Genomic DNA, 19,142 nt, shown 5'->3' with positions numbered 1-19,142 from the left:
CTTAATAAAAAGCATAAATTCTGCTGGCCGTACTCTTACCACTGACATATTTTGGGACTAATCCATCTATATAGCCGTAATGGACCCAGAATCAACCCTGTGATTGATGGATCGATACTGTGGGAAAGGGCACAAACAGGGAAATTAGATATTCATTGAATCAATATAAAAATACAGAAATTGTTTAAAAAAAAAATAACCTGAAATGCAATCTTCAATAAATACAACTGCCTGCTGGATATAGAGGTCTGCGTCTTGCATCTGTGTCAAAATGAAACAAAAAGATAAACAATATACTTTTTTTGTTGTGGGAATTTTGTCATGAGTTTTACTTTCCAAATGTTTTAATTTTAATTTTGCAAAAAGGTCCTAAAAGATTTTGCATGGGAAGGATCGCCTAATAATATTTAAACAATCGTTTTTAAACTATTACTATTCGCGGTAATCTAAACCCAAAAATCTAGTGAAGGTATTTTTTTTTTTTATGTGCCACATAAATAAACCAATACTCATATCTGCACCTTTATTCGTTTTTTCTTTCTTTGTATTTAACACTCGAGAGCAAAAGCTGGTTGCAAAAATTTACTGGAGCATTCGATCGGACCTCTGTAACCTTACTGGGATGTATAAAATCTGTGTGCAAGGCATATAGTTTCCAGGCCTCCAGACAGGCAGCAAAATTTTTAGAAGTGTTAACAGAGATATTCAGGGAGTATTGCCTAAAACCTAAACGTCACATACATGGGATTATGTTAGTCCAGCACAATCCAAACCATTCTTGAAGTTGATAAAGTGTAGAAGAAACAAAGAAGCCACTGTGAAACTTTCACATTTGACCTAGTACTGGAGATATAAAAATACAATGAATATATTTTACCATATGACTTTATATAATAATAAAAATAACAGCAACATACCTTCACAGCATTTATTCCCCGTTATTGGAGTGGTTTAAATTGTTAAAAAAAAATGATGTTCATGTAAGTTCACAGTGATCGTGTTTTCATAAAAATGTTTCGATGATAATGAACTAAGCTGTATAAAAATGTGGGTAGAAGTAGTTGTAATTGTTAGTTAATGATAACTAAGTTAGATAACTAATGGTAACATTTTTTTTCTTTCTAGATCTGCCCAAAGTTCACAGACTCAACACATAAAAAGTTAATCCAATTAACATTTCACATTCCCTGGACATAATGTTTTCAATACTGTAATTTTGGTATTTTTATTATACCAAGTATGGGACAAGATTGTCCTGGGTGCGCACGATTTTCACCAAGTTACAACACATGTTCCTGGAAAACAGCCAATCCTAGTCCCATCCACAATAAGCAAGACTTAGAGGGATAACTTTTCAGCGACATTATCGTGTTTTAGTGTTACACATCATCGGGTAGGTGATTTCCACACCCTTATTAATCAGCTATCTTACTCGGTTTGGTTTTAGGATTTAAAAAATTATGTGAGTAGTGGATTAGGTATAGGGGCAAAGGGAGTAGGGACTGGGTAATGGCTATCTTGTGTGCGGCAGTTGTTATGTTGGTTGATCCCTCCAGGGACATGTCGCTTTACTTGGCACAAAAAGTCAAGTAGACACGAAACAACATTTCAGCTGCAGGCACCAAATTTCTGCGAAAATTATGTGAAAAAAAAATATTATTTGGACACTGTATTAATTTTAAGTAGGTAAAAACAATAAAAATAAATTTTCGGTATGTCTATAAATATCGCCACTTGTAATTTTAGATTACCATCAATGCAAGAGAAACCAGTAAACAACAACATGAGCCTATTAAGAAGTTAAGTAGATGACCCTGCCGAGCCAATAATTGACGACACTTGTGTTTGTCGCGCACAGCCAAAAGACAGAAATCTACAAACAGAGGTGAACTATGATACCACAAGAAAGACCTTTGAACAATTTTATTAAAATAAAAGTGAGGAAAAAGAAAACACTACCGGCACAAACTACAATGAGAGCAGAACAAAGTTAATGGAAAAAGTGAAGTCAGGAGGGACACTTGTACTCGTAACAGTCTAGATTACGTACCCTCGTGCACACGATCCGAATCGTTCAAGTTCGCTGGAATAGGACAGTTGGTCTGATCTATCTTCTCGGGTTGATCATGTTGACCATTATCTTATGAATACATAATCACCTGAGACCGTTTAATGTACTGCTTGCTCAGTCAGTAGCGAGCCTCATCTCTTCCATCTAGAACAATGGCTTCAAGTCTGAAAAGATTCCAATAAATTCCAACCAGGTTAGGCGTTTATTATAAACGATATCGGCAGCAGGGAGGGGGCGTATTTTAGGATCATATATCCTTAACACTAGTCTATGCCAATGTTTGTAAATAAGTAGTGGACCAGTTCGCTAATAAACATTTCCAAACCGCACTCAGTACGTGTTACAGGGTTAACATCCGAAATTTTTTTTAAATGTATATTAATTAGTCATTTGTTGTTTAAAAGCTGTGCTGTCAAACGTGGGGTATTGGGGAATGTTCCGGGAGTATTATAGAGCAAGGAGACCATTAATTAAGGAAGTTATGGTAGAATTTTATTTAATGTGGTAGGGTGTAGAAGAGTGAATACACAGAAATGGAGAGTTTCAGATATTTAGAAAAAGCCAGATTAATAAACAAAAGGTCCTGAAGTGGCCTGTGAGTATAGTATTATTATAAAAGGTAAGGTGATTAACAGATTACTAAATTAGCTTAGAGTATGTCAGAGAAAAGTATGTATTTAAAGGTATAGGTGGGGGTGTAAGTAAAACCCAAAGGGTAGCAATGAAGAGAAGGAGTTCTGTTTTACATTAGGGTAGTGATAAAAATGGATGTCGTTTGAGTAGGGCGGGACATAGAGGAAGCATTGATGGAATGTAGTGCACAGTTGTAGGGTGGTTAAGCGCTAAGGATTACGTTGGTTTGGACGTAAGCTACGGTGTTACGGGACAGAATGTATGGGTAGGGGGGGTTAAACAATATGGTGAGCAATGAGGAAGTTATTTTTGTTTGTTTCGTCATGGATTTAAAGATAAGTTTCGACGGCTTGTGTAGATTTTTTTAATGTTAGAGCAGTATTAGTTAGCTTAGTAAGTTGTTAAAGCGTTTCTTTTAAAGGTGGCTTATAGATAGTTTTAGTTAGTATATCTCGATACTCAGAGAGTGATTGTAAATTATGTGGTACACATTATAATCAATACTGAAGGGAGTCGTGTAATTATTAGTATATATTTTTTTCCATTTAACTGAGTTAGTTGCGGTTTTTATGGATAAGTCACGCGTGTGACTTTTGAAATCAATGGTTGTTTGTAGAACTTATGTATAGTACACATTTCATTGAGAGACATACAGTGCTCGTAAGTGTTATTCAGGAGCAGTCAACTCTGCTAAACTGTTCCAGTATCCTCCACTTCAACTGTACTAGGTAAGAGTTTTCCGACGTATGTACTTACTGTCTACGGTTAAGTATCGGTTTGGGCGAATCGGTTCGATTATGATTCTTAATGAACCAGTTCGCTTCTTCAAAAATTCACAAATCGACACACACGAGTCATCATCAAGAGTCCGCCAAAAATACGTTTTAGTTAAATTCTGATTATGTTTACTCATTTTTTAAAGACTTATACATGATTTCGTCACAGGACGAAGATTTGTTTTTTTGATGCAAGTGGTGTTTAAAACACTAATGCGAATCGGATTCAAAAGAATCACTCAAAAAGTAACTCATTCGAAAAGAATAGACGAGATGCCAATATCCATATGCTCAAGGTGTCATCTAGCAGGTCGTTCAAAAATAGACCCGTCTTGTTTTTTGTAACGATAGGTCATTTTATTAATGAACTATGGTGAAATGGTGGAGAATTATGAGCCTAGTGTTCCAGTGTTGCTCTAAAATTTACCTTCGAGTTCATTTGCGATCAATGAGCTCGCAAACGGATTGAGGAAGCGTGAGCGAATTTACTGGCGACACGTCTTAAGTACGGGTTCTTATTAACAGTTAAATAATAGATTAATGAATCGCCCTGAAAGAAGCTATTTTTCTGTTCTTTTCATTATGCTTACTTAAAACTTATGTGCGCGCGCGCGCGCGCGTGTATGATAGTGGAGGCATCCAACGTGTGTGTGTGTGTGTGTGTGTGTGATTGTTGTGTGATGTGTGTGTGTGTGTGTGAAGTGTGTGTTGTGTCCCGAAGACCGTTTCCACCATAGAATGAAGGAAGTCCGTTCTCTAACACCCAACTCTGTCCACAGTTCGCCCTCGGGTGCCTGTCTTCTGCCTTGTAGAATCTCCTTTCAAAGAATTGTTTGCCCTATAGGCTATATTGAATAAAAATATGAAAAATTGGCGCACTGCGTAAATTTTTTTTATTTGTACTCTAATAGCCTTTGTTTTTGTCCTCAACATTTTGCATTCTCCTTTTCAGTCTTTTGAAACTATTAATTTAAACAAAAAGCACTTCCATGAATCATGCTCCGGGAGAGTCCTTGGATATTACAGTGGCATGTTTGCGCGGGATAAAGAACCAATAAATACCCAGCAGCTGTTGCAATAACACACTGAACACACAGTAGCATGCTATTAGCAAAGAAACTTAAGTCTTTAAACTATTTTTTCTTGATAGATTTGCTGCATTAAGTTGGTTTGTCTCGCTTTAAAACCGTTCCATTCTGTTTTTTTTTCGCTTCATTAAAGCATTTTTTTTTTAATTATTTCTGATAATTTTCAAACAATTCCACCCTCAAGTGAGAGAAGCACAGTTCATCCTATTGTTCTGAAAATCCCGAAGTTGCTAATTTGGCATTTAAATCACGTCTCACTGGTCATTCCAAGAAACCAATTGCTTGTTCTTACATTCTTCATTACTTCTGTGGCCACAGTAGTAAAAAAAAAAAAAAAAAAAACAAAAAAAGAGAAGAGAGAGAGAGAGAGAGAGAGAGATAGAGGCGAGATTATTTTCCAGAGACCACCACCTCATATATTTGCTAAAGAAAGTCCTATGGTAACTAACAAGCAAGTTTGGTTACCCGAAGATCTTTTAAAACAAAAATATGTCAATCGTGGGTATTCAGTTGTGCCTACCACAGAAGAAAGAAAATTCATACAGGTTTGGAACATAAATAAATAGATTTTTCATTTTGGGGTGAAACACTATCCATTCCTGTTTTCTTGTGACTTGGCAGATTATCAATAAAGTACTATTTAGAAAACCTTAAGTGCCATATTAAGTTGTCTGTAGAAATATTAATTATAATACAGAGTTTGCAAAGAACGATACTGCAAAGGATTCTTTTTTTAATGGCCCAGTAATCCAACCGTTATTGCATTGGGCATGCCTGTGTTCTACATGATAAAAATGCTTGCAAGTTCATTTCATTAGTTTGCTGGGGTTATAGAGTCATTTATTCAGTACACACTTAAGCCTGATCTTGGACTAATATTGGTTGTGTTCTTGGCAAATTCTTCAATAAAGCTTTCTAATAAAGGTGCGATAGTTTACAGTTACAGGGATATCTGACACTAAGATTTATTCATATATGTTTACGTTTATTCCATTTCACACGCACATTTTCATATGGTATTGTGTTATTTGCAAACAACCAGTACCATACAGTATATTAAGAATAATCATAAGATCTGGAATATTTGGGGGGGGGGCCAATGATATAATGTGAATAACATAACTTGAAGACATTGTTTTAGTGATTGATAGACATTCCTAATTAAAAACAAGAAAGTATTAGTAAGTGGAACACAAGTTGGCAGTGCATGTGCAGTTGTAGAGAACTGCATTGAAGCGACTTAATATCTACATCAGCGGCCGAGACGAATCTGTGGATGCTAGAGGATCACTTTGGCTTCTGAGGTAACAGCGTGATTACAGCCTTCCATATCACTCCCATCATAGCCCACCTGAATACAACGTAGAGAATACCTATGAACAGAATTTCATTACAAATAGAAAAATAAATTATACAGACATCTTCTCAAACAAAATTTACACATACCTATATAAATACATTTTAACTGGCACACAATGTTGAGCATACAGCTATACATTTTAAAGCATTTTTCATCTACTAGTATCAGATTTATGATGGTACAGAAACCAAGCCGGTCGAAAAAGTTTTGTAATATTAAATTACTTGGGTTTTTAGCACGAGCATTTTAATGAAAGACAAGGAAGGGTTTCTTCTTGCTTCATTCAAGCGTTGGCAGTTATTTGATCAAAAAATACAAGAAAAAAAATGTTAATATTGTGATAATTATTACAATTTAAAATAATTGTTTTTGTAAAATAATATATACTTTAAAATTATCATTATATTTCTGTGATGGCAAAGCTGAATTTTAGGCTCATTATCATTCTGATCCTTGAGAGAAACCTTCCTAAATATGATGATTCATTATCAAAGTTTGTGATATAACATGTCTGCCTGCTTAATATTTTTTCAGAAACAGTGATACTTTTTTAGGATACTTTGAGAATAAAGAATCGAGTAAAAAAGAAGAAAGAAATAATGAAGAAGAGAAGGTGAATGTCGCCCGTTGTTTTTAAAAGTATTGAGAACAAAATGACTTCGTGTAATAACAATATACCCTATGGTCCGTAAATTGGGGGTCAGTTATTTTTTTTCTTTCTTTTTTTAACTATAAAAACATACTTTCTATTCAGCAAGGATGGTGTTTTAAATTGATTTTAAAAAGTGAGAGTACAGAAAAATATATTATTAGAATATATATATTATAATTTTTTTTTATTTTGCATAAAATGCAGTTCGTTTTAACTTTTATGCCTCAAATATATGACAGCATAACTGTTTCCAAACCACATAATAATCACATATTAGAATGATTTCTAAATGATAATGTGATAGATGATGTACCCATTTTTTTTTTTTTTTTTGTGACATGAAGGCTGGAGTAATGATGCGAAAATTAGCTTTGCAAGTCACACAGAGATAGGGAACTCCCCATAAATTATTTTTTTAACGTATGATTCACATAGAACACTATTATTTTAAGTTGTAATAATAATTATTGATAATTATAATCATTATTTTGGATCAAAATAAACAAAAATGCGGATGATGAGCAGAAGAAAACTTCTTCAAAAAGCCTTAAAAAGAAGCGAGCAATGTTTCCCAAAAACTTTGTTGACCTTTACGGTATATATATATATTTATATACTATTATATATATATATATATATCTAAATATCTATAATACGATATATTATATAATATATTTTTTTTTTTTTTTTTTTTTTTTTTCTGCATGTGTAAAGTTTCAATCTTAAAAAGGTGTATACTACAGCCGAAATAACATGGTTTCTGTAGAAACTGTGACCTCATTGTGAGCAGCGGGAATTTGCCAGGCCCATGTGTGTTGTAAAGGAAAGGAGGAGGTCCAAAGACAGCGAGTGTCATACAGGGACTGTAGGTTATTCCAGCATGTACCGAGGAAAGGGTGTTATGTGCTATCTTATGCTGATTGATTGAGTACACTCCTAATCGAAATGTTTCACACTAGTAAAGACACCTGCAAAACCCCAAAAACTGTGCATTTGCACCAAAGCATGGCGACAAAGTTGACCCTACTGGTCATAAAATAATGGTGCTGTCAAAATATTAGTATTTTTACCGGTCCTTTTAAAAGTATCAGGTACTAGTGAGATACTGAAAATTTTAGGGGCAGGTTTGACCTGTGAGGGAGAGAGGGTCTCTTTCATGAATTACAGTGAATTGTAGTTTCTTAGCCAGAAACCTGCTGTATGGCCAACAACTTGGAGAATCTTTCGTGAGTTCAAGCAAATCACAGGACAGCTCTGAGTAGGTTCATTCCCATGTTCAGCTCAGGGAGGGGGGGCACAGAGGAAACACGTGCATGTAGGTCTCAGCGCTGTAAAAATCTGTCTCCATGCACAAAGTGATGGAAAAAGTATGCAAGGGCATCAGCCGCAACGAAACCATGCCCTATAAAATTAAATACGATCTACTTCACGTACCACAATACATATTTAACGCTTTGTTAGAAAGAAAAAAAGACTAAAGAAAGGGAAAGGTAGACAATGAAAAATTGAATGTCTAAATAGCATTTTAAAACATAATTGTGCACAGTATCTTTGCAAAACCTATAAGACATTCAAATAGGTTCTCATTCACTCAGTTACAATACACACGGTCTTATTTACACAGATTAAGTATACCCTTATATGGTAATAGCGCTAATCTATGTTATCAATTAACGTGGTGATCAAGACCCCTATTTTCATTCCCACACCCTAAAAACGTGAAATATGTTGGGAAATGCATACATTGTATATGTAATAGCCTCGATGCAGGCAAGCATGGATGGTGTCTAGTAACGTTACGAGTTATTGCCTTAGTTTATATATATGTGGCTGCTGCGTTGAAGGTCAAGCTCTGATGCTGCTAAATGAATGATATTCAGAAGCATTCGTTTGTGGGATTTGCAGCTTGTGTAAAGATAGACAACGTATAGTAGTATGCCGTCTGTGGTATTTGTGTGCAGGTAATAAGGGCTGAAGAAACTCGACACCAACCGACAACTATATTTTACTAAACATACTGTACCATTCGTAGTTTCTCCATCTGACAGCTCAGCGCCTTCTGAACGCACCTCGACTACGTCTGTCGACTTTTGTCCCAATGGCGTTCACTTCGCTCGCAGCGAAACTGAATTAGACGGTGTGTCTTGGGTGAAATAGTGACATGCATATCCAGCGCAGTTGAATGACATGTGGGGACCTGGATCGGACACGAGAGGCCCTCATGGCCGTTATGACGGAACATCGTTAAGACGCGGTATCTTAACATTAATCATGGTAGATTGCCGCCCTTGCGCCGAGCCTTGAGAAGGACAAGAGAGGCCAACGAGACCACAGAAAACTAATAACCCATTATAAACGTGATATAAAAATAAAAAAATATAATTGATGTGGTTTTCTTTATGGAAATGGTCAAAAAAAAACTAAGACAAAAAAAGTAGTTGCGTTCATCTCAGAACGGTCTGAAGCCATCACACACCGCGGCCTGGAGTGAAGCCAGCAAAGAGTCTAAGAAGGGGTGGCTCCCGGTGCCTGGTAGCCCTTTCCTTCACACGGTGAAGTGGGGGTACAATATGGCAAACATGCCCGAGTTGGCCGCAATACACACGAAGCAGTGACATATCGGTGGAATTGTAACTGCTCAGGCAACCACTTCTATGGAAATCAGACCCAGGCCATGCCGATAGCTGAAGGGATATAGTCCTTCTTTGGTTTGAGGCGCCAACAACGGGCTGTCACGCTCTTCATACCGTGATAAACAATATCCGACATGGCACAAGCCGGCGGGGCAATCAACAATATACTACAACGAGAATAAATGGTACGCCCATTCTGTGGCTACTACCATGAAACATCTGAAGGGTAGGCATTATGCATAAATTGTTTAGCCATACATACTGAGCGGATATGTGATGCGAAACTGGCAGATATACGGGCAATATCACACAAACTCACAAAATGTCAAACATCTTTTTTGTGTGGAGCAGTGTTAGAACGAGTTTCGGGGGGGGGGGAGGCGGTGTCATGTAAAAGGGTGACCGCAGTAGCATGTCAATGAAATTTCATTAAGCAAGTTATCTATGTTGGATGATTGTGCGGCGACTTAAGTTCTTATGCAAACGGTCAGCAGATCTTCTTTAATTCACCACGAGCTTTTGTAACACTCACAAGACTCAAAGGATAATTGACAAATCGCAGCATAGGACACCCTTTAAATTATTTAGACGTTACCCGTACAAACCACTGGCACACAGGTTGTCACATTGTGCGTCACTGCTTCCAGATCACAAATGACTTGTAAATGCACAAGTAGTATTCAAGGACCTTGCATTTTTATCACACTAGAATGAGGTTGACGCTATGATTTACATCATCAGTCTGGACTAACCTTGCTGCCATCAGTCAGTGGCTCAAGCTCTGCAGTACGGGTGGATGCATGTCCCAAAATGCTTTGTACAGAAGATGGGGAATGCAAGTGACAGCATATAACAAAAGAGATTTATGAAGGATCATGTGACACTGAGGACTGGGAGTGAATGGCTACTGACAAATCAGTGTTCCAGTCCATCACAAAATAAATAGCAATGTGTAATAACTGTATACACATAGAAAACGTTATTTCAAATTATAATATGTTTGAAACTTTCTCCAGTGAAATTTTTCTATGAGTGGTGTGTCCACCCCCTAAACGTTGTACCACTCTGTGTAAATTTCAACTCCAATGTAGCTTTGTTATTTGGCCTAAAACAATCAAAGATTATGTAACTACACAGGTGTATTCTGATCAACAATAGTGTTTCACTACAAAAGGAAAGGCTACACACACTATGAGGGCAGTGAAGCTGGAAGCCTTTTTAACACCCAGTACTGCAAAAAACGACTTATAGTTCCCATCTTACTAACACACTCCAATGGGCATTGATAATCAGCACTGAGAGCAGGTTCGTTACTTTAGTGAAGTATCCAGTCAAAGCCTGGGAAAAGACAAAATGATACTTTCTTGTACGCACCTCTATTATACATTGACGAGTTGGATACTAAGAAAGAAAAAATACAGCATTAAAGACACACCTCTCATCCACGTTTGCTGAACCAAGAGAACTAAGAGAACCACCAGGTTTTCCCTGAGCCCACAGACACACAGCTCGGGCCACAGAGAGCGATAGGCCAAAAATCATCTGATACGAGCCTGTATGGAGAAAACTAAAAGCACATCATGCATTGCACATACATTAGCAACTTGCGACGACTTCCCATATCAAAAGGATTCTCATTTGTTGACATTAGTTAAGTGCATACTACTACTACAATGAACTACAGTCGTTATTTATTAAGCATTTTATTAACCTTTATTAATGTTTAGTCACAAAAAATTATAATGTTCATATGTAGGTCACAATGCATAACATAATTTTAGTTTTAATTGTTCATGTTAACTAATGTAGAAAACGTTATGTTGACAAATTAAAACGAGTAGTTAGCACATATTCTACAGTATAGAGTGTTTAGTATCAAACTGGAGTTTGCCAAGGGATGCGTTCAGGTGAAGTCCAGCAAAAAGAATTTTTGGTGGAGAAAAAAAAAAAGATAATGTATTATTTAAAACAAAAATCGTAATGTCTTGTCAAAAATTTTTTAATCATGTTAAGATTATATAAAATGTTTATATGTTCAATTTTTAATACCCCTTATAACATTTTATAATTATTATCCATTTTCATTTTGCTTTATAAAGACAAGTTGGAAATTCCCAAGGACTAAACATGATTATTTGGTTCTTTTGATTTGGTGCCTAGTTATAAAATAAAATAAAAATAAAATAAAAATAAAAACAAAAGATATGCACATTAATTTGAGGGATCCTTTTTTTTTTTAGTTGCCCCTAGTTTCTGCTTACCACCTGTCTTAGCGGCAATTATGCTGTTAAGGAACCAATTATACAGTATTTGCTGTGTGAATAAAGCACTTCTATCGAAAATAAATTGGGTTCTCCCTTCTGGTGTGGTGTTACATTATCATAGTCAGTCAAAATGCTATTTACTTTTAAGTGATTTGTCATTACATTTCAAGAGTTACACACACTTAATATTAGGCTAACTTTCAAAGATCTGGGATGTTTTGCTAATTAGTGTCTGTAATACTCAATCCATAACAGTGAGCTAATCGTTCTAAAAAACAGGTTTCTACTTCAAGCAATACGATGTTGCCAATGCTCAAGCAAACAAGATGCATTTCCCTGAAAAGAGTTGGAACTAATGTTAACTATGTTAGTTATGTTTAAGAAATAGGGAACCCCATTAACTAGGAAACGGAGTAAGATTTATACCCAGCTGAAACTCCAGCAAAATTGAAGTCGGTGGTTTTGCCGATTTGGGGGGATCTCTAACTGCCAAATATTTTTCTGTGAAAAAATCGTGGGTGGGTTGTGTTACAGTGCAAGCAAATGCCTGCATATTAAACGTCAGCCAAATGGATCACTTCGACAGATACTGCTTAGTCAGGCCCGCCGCTTTTGTTGAGTTTCATGGATCATATAAGAGCCATCTATAAAACACACGTCATATAAAATTTTTGCTTGAAAAATTTTAACTATGTATTCTCGGCAGAAAAAACTATGCGACGAGTCACTAATAAAAAATCATACCTTTCTTCATAGCAATCAGTTGTCGATGATGGGTGCTTGTACCTGGAAGTCTTGCAGTGCCAGGTTCTCTCTGGCACTTTCCCCATTAGCATCAGACGAAACTGAGGCCACTTCCCGGGACAATAGAGAAAATTCCCGCATGCTGTACTGCATGTCAATTTGATATTAAGGTGATTGAAGAGAACAGATAAAATTTTTTATTAAAAGTTGTTTTTTAATATATATTTATACTTTATTAATAATAAAAAATACTGTTAAACTTAGTACAAGTCATTATAATTGGAATAAGTATATTATAATTATAATCTTATTAATGTGTTGGCCAAAACTGAATTTCCGCAGCCATTATCCAGTCTTCAGTGAACATGATTCATAGAAATCATTCTAATATGCTGATTTGGTGCTCAGTTATCAATTATTGGTGCGCACTATTTAATAATGGTTCTTATTATAACAGGTTGTAACAGTTTTTGCGGCTTAATATCTTTGTTGGAAAAACGTTGAGAAATCTTTGCAGGATTCGTTGATGAACAGTTCAAAAGAAAACATTTATTTGAAACAGAAATCTTTTGTGATATTATAAATGTCTTTAATATCACGTTTAATGAATCCTTGCTGAACAGAAGTATTCATTTCATTTTTTAATCCAAATTTTTGAATGGTAGTATACGGATATAACATGTTTCCACAAGAACATTAAGCAAGCAAAAATTTTTCAGCATAATAAGAAGAACGTGTCTGTGCACCCAAATAGCTATTAGAATTATTGCTGAAAGGAGCATGTGACACTGAATGATAGATTAATGATGCTAAAAATTAAGTTTTGCCATGCACAGAAGTAAATTACATTAAAATATATATAATATATCATTACACTTACTAAAGGATATTAGGAACACCTGCTAATTTCATTAATGCAATTATCTACTCAAACCAATCAATGGCAGTTGCGTCAATGCCTTAGGGTGTGGTCCTGGTCAAGACAATCTCCTGAACTCCAAACTGAATGTCAGAATGTGGGAAAGAGAAAAAGAACGGTGATTAAGCAATTTTGAGCGTGTGCATGGTGTTGGTGACAGACGGGCCGGTCTGAGTATTTACCATCTGCCTCAGTACTGGGATTTCACGCGACAACCCATTTCTAGTTTACAAGACTGGTGGTGAAAAGGGAGAAAAAATCCAGTAGCAGCAGTCCCTGTGGTGCGAAAATGTTGTTGATGCTAGATGGTCAGAGGGAGAATGGGCCCCGACTGATTCAAGCTGATAGAAGAGCAACTTTGACTGAAATGAACCATGTTACAACCGAGGAGCAGGCAAAGCATTTGTTGAAGCCACAAAACCGCAAACCTTGAGGCGGATGGGCTACAACAGAAGAACGGAAGACCCCACCGGGTACCCATCAATCTCCAACTACAAATAGGAAAAAGAGGTACAATTTGCAGAGACCTCCACCACAAAATGGACAGTTGAGACTGGGAAAAAGGTGCCTGGTGATGAGTCTCGAGTATATATATATATAAGCTGCTCTTTTGAACTGCAATACAATATTACTCTTTTTACTGTAATTTCCATCAAATAAATACAGCCTTGGTGAGCTACCAAGAGACTTAAAGACAAATTTTAAACTAATCTTAATTGACTTTTGACTAGAATAGCATGTCAAACCACCATGACCTGCCGATCTGTGGCAGCAAGATCTTTAGCAGCTCTGTTGCTGGGTCGTCCTCAGATTGAGGATTTTTCACTAGCCATGTTTAGCATGTGGTATTAAAGAGGTGTCCACACAGCTCACGTGGGTCCCTCAGGCCTATAGGATGCAATGTCGTTGACACGACGTGCACATCCTCCAGCACCTGACAGAATCTGAGAAGGACATGGGGAAACATGTTTTAGAGGCATAAGCTTTAAATACGCTGGTTCTTATGTTCTGAAGAGCTGGTTGTGTGTGTGTGTGTTGTGTGTGATGATGATGATATTGTTGTGTGTTGTGTGTGTGTGTGCGTTCAGCTGCAGCACCTTGCGGTTGGACCTTACTTCCATCTTTGATAGACTTGGCAGATTTGCACACACATGGAGTACAACAATGCAGGCAGTGGATGAACTGTCCACACCACCACTTTAAGAGGAAGGAAGGACACGCCAGCCTCTTGGGAAAACCAAACCCCAAACACCCCCACCACCCCCCCCAAAAAAAAAAAAAAAACCACTACCCACACACAAAACAAGTTTTTCTCTATTAGCCCGCTACTAAAGGATAGGTCCTATATCTTTCACATTCATGACCATAAGCACATAAAACAATGCAAAACAAAGATATTAAGCTAAGAAGACTGGTAAGAGAAAACAAGCACCAAGAGGTATCGAGTTTTTTTTTTTTTAGTTTTGTTAAATTGCATACATTTGGCACAACATATAATACACACTGATATTTACATGCAAAATAGAATAGAATAACAAAAAACACACCTATCCACTCCTCCTTAGAAGTGATCCATACAACCAACAGGCAGGACCAAGACTGAAAGAACACCCAGAAATTTAAACATGTAATAACTGATTTTATAAATGCATGCACCAAATTTAAAATATAATTTTTCAATACCAATATTTGCAGACTGGTTTACTGTAATTTGAGATTTTTATATATAGGTTTTGGCAGTTTGTTTTTGTTTTAAAGAAAACTATTTTGTGGGGAGTTTTGATAACATTTTACGCTTTTTTTCCCTTCTTACACAGTTTCTCCTCTCCTTACGTCCAGAATATTTTATTCTCAGTCAAACAGATGAATGATCAGGGTCCCCAGGAAAAATAAATTAGTGCCACAATTCAGGTTTAGTTATAAACCTATAAAGTAACAAACATAGTTCTCACTGGACCAGAACACTAATTTGGCATGTTGCAATGAAAAGATTGAAATCACTTGGTTTTAATAAGCTGGTCTCTCTGCTCTTAAGTCATAATTATGGGTTTATGGGATTGGGATGTAACTACATGTTTACACCAAACTACGGGCGTTTGAGGTGTGTATTACTGTAAACAGCTCCATTAGAGAAGCAGCAAAACATGTCTGTTAAGCTTCAATATGAAAATAAAGAGTCATCCACAAGTGAAAAACATGCTTTTTTTTATTTAAAAACGTAATTGTTATTAAAAATATATATATTTTCAAAAACTAATTAGCAAATTATATTATTTGCATAACAATTTGAAGAAAAGCAAATGTGAAATTGAAATTAAAAATATTGCTCAAGTATTAATAGAGTCTTAAAAAAATCTTCTTTTTATATCTATATATTATAAATGTTTTAAAGCATTAAAAAATCATTAAACGTTCCTGTTTATATCTGGGGGGATTTTAAATCACTTCCTCACCAATTTACACACTCCAATGAAATCGAACATAAATAATAATATTCATCAGAACAGATTTGGAGAAATTTAGCATTACATCACTTGCTCACCAATGGATACTCTGCAGTGAATGGGTGCCGTCAGAATGAGAGTCCATACAGCTTTTTTAATTGTAACAGACTTTTTTAATTGGAGGAAGTGTTATCATGGAGTCGGTTTAAAGTTAAAATGGTTGAAAGTTAAAACGCCTTAATGGTGGATTTGTTTATTACAAACATGCAGCTTTTCTCTTCATAAGATATTAAATGATGGACTGGAGTGGTGATGATTACTTGTGGATTATTGTGATGTTGTTATCAGCTGTTTGGACTCTCATTCTGACGGCACCCATTCACTGCAGAGGATCCATTGCTGAGCAAGTGATGTAATGCTACATTTCTTCAAATTTGTTCCAATGAAGAAACAAACTCATCTACATCTTGGATGTCCTGAGGGAGAGTAACTTGTCAACAAATTTGTATTTTTGGGTGAACTATTCCTTTAAATGTATACATTTAAGTTACCTGATCTCTTCTTCTGGCGTGTGGAAAATCCACTCCACAGGCTGGTGTGTGGGCAGACACCTGTCATCACAGTCAGACAGAGAGAAGTCCGTTTTGATCCTTGTATAAGGTTTGTGCTCATATTCCTGTGCAGTCAGAAAAATACTTAAAGCATGTTTTGTCACTTTAGAGTCTGGTGTCTTTTAATGTTGCTCACCATGTGTGGGTGACACCTCTCTCCTCGATAGCTGCGAACATCTTCCAGATCAAGAGTGGCTGTGACAACCTCCTGCAAGTCAGAAGAAACCTGACTGATCAAACTGAAATCGTCAGCATGTTAATCACAGTCACTGGGGTGAGTTTCATTATTCAGATAAGTGTGAACTGGCACATACTACATCCTCAAGTGAGAACTGCGCTCCCTCTGGCAACAATATTCTCCATTGATGGCAATCATAGCACACCCATCATAGTACAGACGGTCTCCATCACAGCCCTTCTGATTGGCAAATAGATAGATCCCTCCACTCTGAAACAAACATATTCTATATATATAAGGCTCATTGTCAACACTATCTTTCCAAAGGCCACTTATAATTGGATTCATTAATATGTACTGAAGTTGTTGAAATATTTTTTTGAAAAAAGTCTCTTATTCTCACCAAGGCTGTAGCCTATTTATTTGATCACAAATACAGTGCTTACAGTGATATTGTAAAATGTTATCACAATTTAAAATAACGGTTTCCTATTTCTATTTTAAATATATTAATATAATGTATATACCTTAGTGGTGGCAGATTTGATCAAAGTTCACCCTGTGGTCAGCCTTACGTAGCTCATGGTAGCTTGCAGAGGAATTGGTAAAGATCTCAATACCATCTAAACCCATGTCAACATGTGGACTAAAGAGAGAAGTAAAAGTTAGTTACATTTTTCAAAGACAAGCAATTATGGAACTATTTTCATGTTTTATTTTACCAGATTATAACATAACATAAAAAAACATGTCTAAATGTTCTCTGCAGGAGATTAGGAAAGGATTTAAGGAAACAGATAGTAAAACAAAAACAATAATTTGACATTCGTACAGTACAGATGAGATCATTGGTTGCAAGAGAGCTTTACCTCCTGGGGTTCCACAGCTCAGCACAAATCTCACTCACCTAAGCCGGTGTCCTTGGGACAGCACCCCTTTCTCCAAACGGCACTCTGGTCTATCATGAGACAGCTGCCGATTATAGTATTTTTCATGCCAAATGATGTGTCATTGCAATATACAATATAGAATAGAATAATTAAGATATATTTATTTTTGTACTTAAGTATTAATACTGCTTCCTTTTTTTATCATGTTGAAACAGTTTTGTGGCTGTAATATTTCTGGATTCTTTCTCTGTCGGATTCTTTCATGAACAGAACGTCAAAATAACAAAATTGATATGGAATAGAACTCGTTTCTAACAGTATAAATGTCTTTACTGTTACTTTTGATCAATTAAAATGCATCCTTTGTTTGAAATTACGTAGTCCATTTATTTAACAATTATTATGATTATTATTTATTTTATCGTCATTGTATACCAAACTTTTGAATGGCAGTAAGGGGTCATGGTTGGGGTTTCCACCAAAATATTAGTGGTTTATTTTTTTTATTTTTTTTTTGTGGAAATCGTTTTTGAGCTGGGGCTTCATGAGTACCAAATCAGGCAAGAGTTAAATAATGAGAACCATTATTAATTAATTAAATACCACTAATAATTGAGCTTAATAATAGATAATGCCAAGATAATACAAGATATAGTTATTTTTACCTGCCCTGTCAGATCTTGTATCATCCTTGAGGTAAAAAGTACTCCTCAACATATCGCAACGCAGTTTATTTCTTTATTATGTGATCTTATCAGTTATCACTGAACTATTAACAGACTTTCTAGGCACATGACCCCAAGTAAAATTTTACCAATATATCGTGTAATATACCTGGGTCCGACTCCAAGGTGAAAACCATCGAAATTCCCCTGTTGTTGGCCAATAAATTAGCCAAAGCATTTTAGGACGAATTAAAAGTATCTTTCTGTCAAATATAAAAAATAGACATACTATTAGATGTATTATTGATTATATACATACATACATACATACATACATACATACATACATATATATATAAAATATTCATTAGTTGTGAATTTATCTTATCATTAGCAGTAATTGGCTGCCAAAAATGCTTTTTTAAATGCTGTACTACAGTAATATTCTTACTTGTTCAAGAAAATGACTCTCAGTTGTATCGAACATTGTGAATGCATAACAGGCCTGTGGAAAGAGCAAATTTAAGTAAAGTTAAATGCATTTAGAAACCATATACTTTTTTAAATTTTTTTTCTATTTCCCTAATGTGTTTCACAATATCACCACATTCCCACATCACAGATGATGTCTTGGGTCAAAGGAGATTCCATGAGCGACTTCAGAACCTGGAAAACAATGGAGCTAGGGTGTCGGAACTCGTATAAATGGTCCGCACAGCCGTACCCACAGATGGATCGAAAGATTTGTCAAAGGACTCCACAGAATACAGTAGTCCTCAGTTTTCTCATTTTACAAACATATACACACACACACAACACACACCACACAACACAACACACACCACACACACACACCACACACTGCTGGATTCTCACTGTCAATGGAAATGCATCTCCATATTCGTTTTTGTAAATTATCTAGTCTGTGAGTGACAATATTCCCATAGTAACGCAGATTTCTAGCTCTGGTCCCATGTCTGTGTACTGTTGTGCTCCGATCTCTGTTGGGCCAATTCTCATTGCCTGTTGTTGGAGAATAAAGTAGAACTAAAATTATAACGAGTCCACTTTAAGATCAGGAGACCTTTAGTAATGTTTAGTTACTACTACTATTGTTAGAACTTACTTTTAAGTTATTTCTTGTCCAATTTGCCTTCAAAATCCAGTGCCCACCGATATCAAGCTGCAAGTCGCTAATGTAACCTTGCGACCCC

The 19,142-nt window shown here is 36.1% G+C and overlaps 1 long non-coding RNA gene across 1 annotated transcript; it reads right to left on the bottom strand.

Annotated features, from left to right (window-relative positions):
- Nucleotides 1–14,715: 14,715 nt before the first annotated feature.
- Nucleotides 14,716–16,924, bottom strand: LOC122143819. Its single transcript, XR_006159381.1, has 5 exons — nucleotides 16,901–16,924; nucleotides 16,510–16,643; nucleotides 16,332–16,403; nucleotides 16,136–16,260; nucleotides 14,716–14,739 (listed from the first exon to the last, which is right to left on the bottom strand). It is a non-coding gene; the product is annotated as an uncharacterized LOC122143819 (long non-coding RNA).
- Between the last annotated feature and the right edge of the window lie 2,218 nt (nucleotides 16,925–19,142).

Source organism: Cyprinus carpio, unplaced genomic scaffold, assembly GCF_018340385.1.
Source record: "Cyprinus carpio isolate SPL01 unplaced genomic scaffold, ASM1834038v1 S000006513, whole genome shotgun sequence".
Lineage (NCBI taxonomy): Eukaryota > Metazoa > Chordata > Actinopteri > Cypriniformes > Cyprinidae > Cyprinus > Cyprinus carpio.
The sequence above is the reverse complement of the archived record's forward strand: the minus strand, read 5'-3'. Positions and strand labels throughout refer to the sequence as shown.